Here is a 9061-nt window from a genome sequence, read left to right on the forward strand (position 1 = left end):
AGTTATTAAATGGTTTCAAGAAGGAGATAGATATATTTCTGATTTTTAAAAAAAACAGTTATAAGGATATGGGAACAGGTAGGAAGGTGGATTTGAGACCAGGAAGAGATCAGCCATGATCTGATTGAATGGCGGAGCAGGCTCAAAAGGCTATATTGCCTACTTCTGCTTCTAATTCTGATATCCTATGTCCCTATGTTCAAAACCCTGCAACCCACATCAAATTTACACCAATTAAAACTCATCATTCATAGAAATTCTTACACAGAGGCACATTGACCCCCCCCCCATCTTCATCCGTCAACTTAAAAAAACAATTTCACTCTTATTTATAAACACTAACATGCTGTCATTTCTCTCTATCTCAGGAACCACTTCCAGCCAACAAAACCCCTCCCTTTGCAGAACTCTCTGACTCTGACCTCATTGTTGAGCTCCACCTTCTCTTGCTTGCCTTGGTGGTCTTACCTTCAGCCACTTTTTTCCTCTACAGATCCCTTCTGCTCCACAAAGCACCCTACACATAGCTCAACTGACCAAGCTTCAGGTCACCCCTCCTAATCAGTCTTATGGCTCAGCAGCCATTTTCCTCATGCCTCTGTGAAGTGCTTTTGGAGGCCTTGCCGTGTTAAAGGAACCATAAAACACCAAATTACTAGTGAACTGACTAAGACACAACACTGTTAGGATACCATAGGTCTCAGAGCTGGTGCCAAACACTCAAAGATAGAAACTGATCTCCCAGAGATATCAGTCAATAGGTTTTGAACAGTTTGGTCGCAGATTTTTGCTTGTATTTGCAACAACTTTGAGCTTGTAAAAATAAAAATGGAAAATATGAAGGATAATTTCAACCGAACCTACAAATGGCATTCTGCATCTGGTGCGCACTTCTTAAAAATTGAACCCAGGTTGTCCAATGAATGTTTCTTTTAAAATTCATAATAATGTTCATTAAACATTAAACATATTACAAGATAAATGGCTCTTCACAAATGGCTCTGTATGTACTGTCCCAAGGTACTTCACAGAAGCATCACCAAACAGACGTTGACACTATGCCACGTATGGAGATGTTGAGACAAATTGCCAAAAGCGTGGTCGAAGAGGTGGGTTTTCTGGAGCATAGTTGAAGCAGGGTGGAAGAGACAGTGGAGAGGTTTACAGAGCGGATCCCAGAGCTCAGAGAATCATCACAAGCAATTAAAATTGAGGACAAGGCAGGAGAAGCCAGAATTGAAGGAGCCCAGGGATCTGGGAGGGCTGGAGGAGCTTACAGAGGTAACGAGAGGCAGGGACATGGAAAGATGTGAGCTTAAAATGTGGGAATTTTAAAATCGAGGTGTTCTCGGTCAGGGAGTCAATATAAGTCAGCCAGCACAGAGATGGATGGATGGATGGGTGGGCCAAGGGGGACAATTTGGGACCCGTGCAGCAGTGCTTTAAATTAGTTAAAGTCTACTGAGGAAGCAAGGTGGGGCACACACTGAAACAGTTTACAGTTGTTCAGATAACAGAAAGAGCTGACAGCTCAAATGGGACAGTGTCACACAGATCTGGTCCCCACCAACTGAGCCTCTGTGAAACTGATGATAAAACGGCACCAAAGTTTCCACACCCTAGACAGCGCTCGGCACAAATACATAATCGAGCACATGCACTGAGTCAAACTGTGGAAGTGATATCTTGTGATTAAGGACACCATCCCAACGAGAGAAAGCAGGATTTTATCCTGAGCAAGGTGCATCAAAAGCGGGCTACATTTCTCAACCAAAAAGTTGCGTCCTGTTCAATGTGTGCGAACACACACAAGTTGAAATATAGAGATTGCAGCTGCCATTTAGCAAAAGCAGAAGGTTAAATTCGGGGGGAGGGGGGTCACAGAAGCCGGAGAGATTGGATCTGATCCCAGGTCACAGATGGTGTTGAGAGGAGGGGAGAAGTTAGACAGCATTTACCCCACTCTCTCCAGAGTGAGGACTGGACAAGAGAAGCTGGGACAAGTGCGAGGACCAGTCCACTCAGTCCCTCACACACAGGTTTGCACTCAGCAATGAAGATTGAGTTACTCACTGTGCTGCTCCACTTCGCCCTGTTACCGCACTCACTCAGCTTCTACTCGGTCCCCCCGCTCTCTCTCTCGCCAACTCTGCTAACAGCCTGAGAGCAACCACTTCCCTCTGTAAGGAGGAAGTGAATTGTGGAGAACACTTGCCGCTTACGAATCCATCCTTGGCAAGAAGCCAGAGGCTAGTGGTAGCCCACTTTGGTGGGTGGGGGTGGTTTTGGGTTAGTAAGCTGAGTGAGAGGAATTTTTACCTCTCTCCACACATTCCCAGTCATGGGCATGACTTCATCCAAAAGAATTTAAAAAACAGTTAAGACCAGTTATTCTTACTTCCCCGTTTGAATTTTTTCCCCCTTCTGGGTAAACTCCTACTCATGACTGGGAATCTGTGGAGAGAGATTTAAAAATACCTCTCTCAGCCAGTTTACTGATCCAACATAACCCAAAAATAATTCAAACCAGTTATTCTTATTTCCCCGTTTGATTTTTTTCCCCCTTCTGGGTAAAGCCGGGGTGACACAGTGGTTAGCACTGCTGCCTCACCGCACCAGGGGCCCGGGTTCAATTCCAGCCTTGGGTGATGTCTGTGTGGAGTCTGCATGTTCTCCCCATGTCTGCATGGGCTTTCTCCGGGTGCTCCGGTTTCCTCCCACAGTCCAAAGGTGTGTAGGTTAGGTGGATTGGCCATGATAGGTTGCCCCTTATTGTCTAAAGATGCGTAGGTTAGGTTGAGGGATTATTGGGATAGGGGAGGGGAGTGGGTTTAGGCAGGGTGCTCTTTGAGAGGGTGGTGCAGACTCAAAGGGCCGAATGGCCGCCTTCTGCATTGTCGACATTCTATGATTCTATGAAAGTTCTACCCATGACTGGGAATATGTGGAGAAAGGTTAAAAATACCTCTCTCATTCAGCTTACTGATCCAACACAACCAAAAACAATTCAAACCAGTTATTCTTATTTCCCCGTTTTACTGTTTTTCCCTTCCTTCTGGATTTTTTTTACCTGAGACGCCTTTGCAAGATCCTCCAAACATGGTGAGAAGAAAGGCAGTCCACTGGTAATCCCGAATGCAGGGCCCAAAACCACAAGCCATCCAACCCCACTGCCAGGAATAATTCCTCCTGGTGATAACCAAACTCAGCAAATTCCAATCACCACCCCAACACCAATATACATTTCCCATTCCAAGGTTAGCAACACACTCTCTGGGGGGCAGTGGGGGAGCTACTTCCATTGTGGTGTGGTCAAAATTAACTTTCATAAGCATCAAGCTGCTCCCCAGTGGAGAGCATAGAATAGCGTTTCCCAAGATCACAATGTCAATAGAGTTGTGGGAGGAGAGGGGCATTGCACTGTCTAAGCTAACTCATGTATTTCAAATGAAGCCGGCAATCCCCACTGTAGTGTCCAACCTCAACGGCTGTGAGGTCTTTCCTCCACAGTCCCCCATTCCAAGTCAAGAAGAAAATAATTCCTGACACCAGCCCAAAGATTGCTTTTCACCAGTTTAGACCTGTGTTCCCTTGTTCAACGTTTAACTTCAAGTGCTGCAGCAGATTTTCCTCCTCTGTAATATTTACTGTCTTACATACTATCTTATTTATAAAATCCCCTCTCAACCACTGTCTCTCAAGGTTGAAAGGCCTAAGCTACTCTTGACTTTGCCCAAGTTCCTGATGTTGGCTTCCCTGCACCACCTCCATGGGCTGACTGTATTACTGGACATAACACTGAGGAAGTGGACAACCAGAACACTGCACAACGTCAGTGTTAGAAACTGCCTCAGAAGTGGTTAATTAAAGCAGTGTAGTACAACACGCCATCATTAGCAATAATCATCAGTATGGTCAGTATTGATAACATGGTGAATATCATCAACATTAAGACCAGTAAGATCACCAAAATGAAAGGCATGATTATTATTAGAGCCAATAACACAGGTAGGCAGGAATGTGGGGTTAAGATTTCATTCAGATCAGCCATGATCTTATTGAATGGCAGATCAGGCTCGAGGGGCCGAGTGGCCTACTCCGACTCCCAATTCATATGTTCATATGTAATGTTCGAAACTGCATTACAGCAAGTATAATTAATGCTTCATAGAACCCCAGAATTGCTACAGTGCATAAGGAGGCCATTTGGCTCCTCCGAAAGAGCACCTTACCTAGGCCCACTTTCACGCCATACCCCCGTAACCCTATAAACCCAACCAACCTGCACATCTTTGGACACTAAGGGGCAATTTAGCATGGCCAATCCACCTAACCTGCCCATCTTCGGACTGTGGGAGGAAACCGGAGCACTCGGAGGAAACCCACGCAGACAAGGGGAGAATGTGCAAACTCCACACAGACAGTCACCCAAGGCTAGAATGGAGCCTGGGTCCCTGGTGCTGTGAGGCAGCAGTGCTAACCACCATGCCACTCCAATACCACTAATGTACATGATCTTACTCAGATAGCGAAAACTGAACAAGCTCATGACCTTTCATATTGTTCGGAGCTATAGCCTTGCCCTTTCAAATGAAAATTCTCCAGTGTCAAGCATCATGCTGCAAAACATTAATCATTCATTATTATGTTAAGTCATCAATCCAAAGGATAGAGTCATATTTTTCAGACAGTTCTCTTTCCCCTTCCTACTCCAGAAAGTATGACTTCATTGCTTGAAGTAATCTATGCGTGTTATGGTACCTCAGCCAAAAAAGTAATTCTCCATGTCTGAGCACAGACAGTATGTGTCAACAAACTATCTATCCTTAGCACTTACCCAATCTACCTGCAGTGTATCCAGTGTAGAGAAGGCTGCGCCATGACTAATATATGCAGCGTAAATGAATGCGGGAAATGCATCTGTACATTTCTTACTCACATGGAAGGTGTCTTTAAGGTTTTGGACAGTGGGACCGCAAGAAGTAAACAAACAGATATTGCTTCTGCTCAGGTTATTTGAGATAATTTCAGAGGAAAAGCATAAGGATACGAGAGTCTCTTGTGGGGTCTCACTTACATTTAAAACCACACTCCGAATAAATAACAATACCAGGAAATGTGTTAAAATGACAATTTTATCGAATATTGAATGATGAGAGCTATAATAATAATGATAAACAGCATAATATAAAGGAGCAGAAGTCGGCCATTGCGCCCATCGTGTCTGACCCACAATTCAATGAGATCATGACTGATCTAATGCGATAATCCTTAACTCTATTTCCCCACCTTACCTCCATAGCCCTTGATGCCCTCACTGATTCGGGGGGAGGAGGGGGGGGCGAAGAGGGAAGAGACAGGGAACAATAGAGGAGAGCCAGGGAGGTGGGGGGTGGGGGGGGAGGCAGGGAAACTTTAACAAACTTAGCATCCACAGGAACAGAGAAAAAGGAGAATCCAGGCGGAAGATGGGAGGGCCGGTTGAAGCGGAAGTGAGCACGAGTATCCGTCCTGGAGAAGCAAGGGACAACACCAGCACTAGACCCATTCGAGTATTGCCCTCCGTAATAGTCTCCCTGGCATCCAAATGTATATCTACCCCCCCCCCCAAAAAAAATCAGTGCATCTCAGCCTTGAACATACCTTAACGATCCAGCCTCTACTACCCCTGAGAGAAGAAATTCCTCCTTGTCTCTGTTTTAAATGGGTGACACCATACTCTGAGATTATGCCCTCTGGTCCTAGACTCTCCCACAAGGGGAAACATCTTCTCAACATTTACCCTGTCAAGGGTATAAAATAAAGAAGTGGGAAGAAAGGAAGAAATAAAGCTAATTTAATTGAAAGGAGAAAGTACTTTGTACAGAAATATAAGAAGAAAAGCATTTTTTTAAAGCACAAATAGCCCCAAATTGGTCTGTTCTATGACACCAGCATATACTGGTTAAAAAGAAAACCTTGGTACGTACGTACATTACCAAGTCTCTGAATAAACTGAATGGGGCTAGACTCTTTATATCTCTTCTTCCATCGGTTTCAGTGGTTGACTAATCCATTGGGGTTGCAGTAGTAAATCCTGGAAGCAGTATCCCTTTAAGCCAAATGTCTGACTCCATTCCAGTCTTTCAAGGCCTTGTTCAGACTCACCCAAAATATAGGTTGGAACAAGCAACTTTTATCTTTTATCAACTTTTCCCACAGGCTCTACAAAGTCTGCGAGGTTCACAGAACTCGGGATGTTTGCACACCCTGGATGGTGTCTCTAACCTGTGTCGCCACAGTGGCACAGTGGTTAGCACTGATGCCTCACCGTGCCAGGGTTCTGAGTTCAATTCCCGTCTTGGGTGACTGGGTGGAGATTGCACAATTTCCTCTGCCGGTGTGGGGTTTCCTCTGGGTGCTCCGGTTTCCTCCCACAGTCCAAAGATGTGCCGCTTAGATGGATTGGCCATGCTAAATTGCTCCTTAGTGTCTAAAGATGTTTAGGTTAGGTTAAGTGGTTATTGGGATAGGGAAAGCTTCAGTGGAGTGCTCTTTAAAGAGCCAGTGCAGACTTGATGGGCCGAATGCCCTCCTTCTGTACTGTAGGCATCCGATGATACTGTCCATCAGTAAAATTCCATCACGTCGACCACGCTGTGCATAAGTCCTGGGTTGTGGTTCAAAGGTCGTCAAGGTCAATGCAATAAGAACAATTTCTCTTTTAAAACAATGGACAAATAACTTGCTTTGCAGTGGCACATCGAGAAAAAGTACAATGTTCAGTCAAAACAGCAGCTGTGAATGTGATGTGTGAGAAAATCCCTTGGGGGGGGGAAAAAAAATCCAAGTTCACAGTTAATAATGTTACTGATTATATTACTGATCAAATATCAAAGCACACCTAGTTTTAATCATTATCTACAAAGAAGGATTTGATAAAGGTTCACTTGGGAATCAAAATTGTAGAAGAAATAAAATTGCAAAAGTTAGTGATTACTGGCTGAAAGCTCAAAGGCAGACTGGTGAAAGAATTAACTATCTCGAGCGAGAATTCTCGAAGAAGTCGATAAACGACTGCCACCTCCTGGAAAGCCCCTCCACAGAATGCCTCAATGCAAATTTTAAGTCCTTCCATTCTAATAATATCCGTCTCCGGGCTACCAGGGAGGCAAAGGGCAAAACATCAGCCTCCCTCACCCCATATTCATAGACTGCCCCCTTCGCCCTCCTCAACTGCCCTACTGCCTTACCCGTTGATAATAACCCAAACTCCATCTGTAGTTTCTGCCGCTCCCTCAACAACCCCGCCTCCGGAGCCTCCGAACACCTCCTGTCCACCTGCAAAATCTCCTCCACTAACCTTGCCATCTCCGCCCGCTCCATCTTATCTCTGTGTCCCCTTATCGAAATATACTCCCCCCTCTTACCACTGCCTTCAATGCCTCCCACTGTGTGGCGGCCAAAACCTCCCCCGTGTCATTCAGCTCTGAATGGCAGCCCTCACCCGCTCACAAACCTCCTCATCTACCAACAGCCCCCATCCAGCCTCCACTGCGGGCGCTGGTCCCTCCCCCCAGTTTACCTGCAGGTCCACCCAGTGAGGCGCATGGTCCGATACTATAATTACCGAGTACTCCGAACAAACAACGTCTTGTCCAACACAAAATAGTCGATTCAGGAGTATACCCTATGCACGTGGGAGAAAAATGAAAATTTCTTCGCCCTTGGTCTGTCTAACCTCCATGGATCCACCCCTCCATCATGTGTTCTATAAACCCACTTATCTCCTTCACTACCGCCGATACTCTTCCTCGGACTCGACCAATCCAACTTTGGATCCAGAAGTGTATTAAAATCCCACCCCCATTATTAACCGGTGCGAGTTCAGGTCCGAAATCTTCCCCAACACCCACCTCATGAGCTCTACATCATCCCAGTTCGGGGCATCGACATTAACCAAAAGGTCCCCTCCCCCATCAACTTCTCAAACATCCGTGCCACGTAGAAGCCAGCGTCCGCTCCCTCACTGCCCTCCGGCAGCCCCACAATCCTCAGGTTCTGCCTCTGGGACCGGTTCTCCAAATCCTCCACCTTCTCCTGGAGCTGCCTCTGAGTATCCCGCATCACCCCCAACACGGCCGCCATCGAGGTGAACTGCTCCTCGTGCTCCCCCATCGTCTCCTCCACCCTCTGGATTGCCTGGTTCTGAGCCTCCAGCCTCATTTCCAGGTAGTCGATCCCCGTCTTAATGGGATCCACCACCCTCGCCAAGTCCTCCAGAGTCTCCTTTGTCTACTGGGTGAGCTTCTCGTTCAAGAAGTCCACCAGCTGCTCCATTGACCACTGAGTCATTAGGGCCGGTCCCTTACCCTCCGCCTTCTTCCTCTGTGTCGCAAGTACAGCTTCTTGCTCTAACTGCTCTTTTCTTTTTTTTTTAGAAAATATTTCATTGAGGCATTTAAAATTTGAACAATTATAACAATCAGTTATCAGCAGGAACAAAACTAAATAACCAACACACTCACCCGTAACAAACCCCAGCCAACATGGCTTACACAAACAGGACCACCTTCCCCAACCCCCCCTTTCCCCTGGTTTTCTTGACTTTACTCAAACCCCCCATGCATCCCTCCCCCCACTCCCCCCCCTCCCCCACCCCTGCTGACAGCTTAATCTTTCTCAAAGAAGTCGATGAGCGTCTGCCACCTCCGGGCAAACCCCTGCAGCGATCCCCTTAAGGCGAACTTGATTTTTCTCGAGTCTGAGAAACCCCGCCATGTTGCTAACCCATACCCCTGACTTCGGGGGTTCCGAGTCCCTCCATCCTAGTAGGATTCGTCTTCAGGCCACCTGGGAGGAAAAGGCCAGAACATTGGCCTCTCGCGCCCCCTGGGCTCCGGGGTCTTCCGACACACCAAAAATCGCCACCTCTGGACTCGGAAGCTCCCTCACTTTTAATACTTCTGACATGACGTCAGCAAACCCCTGACAAAAACCCCTCAGCCTCGGACATGACCAAAACATCTGGACATGATTCGCGGGACCCCTTGCACAGCGCCCGCACTTATCCTCCACCCCT

General features: G+C 46.6%; 1 protein-coding gene across 2 annotated transcripts in view; it reads right to left on the bottom strand.

Moving 5' to 3' along the window:
• itgb2 (integrin, beta 2) overlaps nucleotides 1-2235 on the bottom strand; it is a 162793-nt gene extending 160558 nt beyond the window's left edge. The window contains exon 1 of one of the 2 annotated variants that reach the window (XM_072482001.1): nucleotides 2074-2235. The gene's annotated coding sequence lies outside the window, so the exon portion shown is untranslated. The remainder of the gene's footprint in view (nucleotides 1-2073) is intronic. The other variant, XM_072482007.1, reaches the window with a different exon arrangement.
• Between the last annotated feature and the right edge of the window lie 6826 nt (nucleotides 2236-9061).

The sequence above is a fragment of the Scyliorhinus torazame genome, chromosome 2, assembly GCF_047496885.1.
Source record: "Scyliorhinus torazame isolate Kashiwa2021f chromosome 2, sScyTor2.1, whole genome shotgun sequence".
In the NCBI taxonomy this organism is placed as follows: domain Eukaryota; kingdom Metazoa; phylum Chordata; class Chondrichthyes; order Carcharhiniformes; family Scyliorhinidae; genus Scyliorhinus; species Scyliorhinus torazame.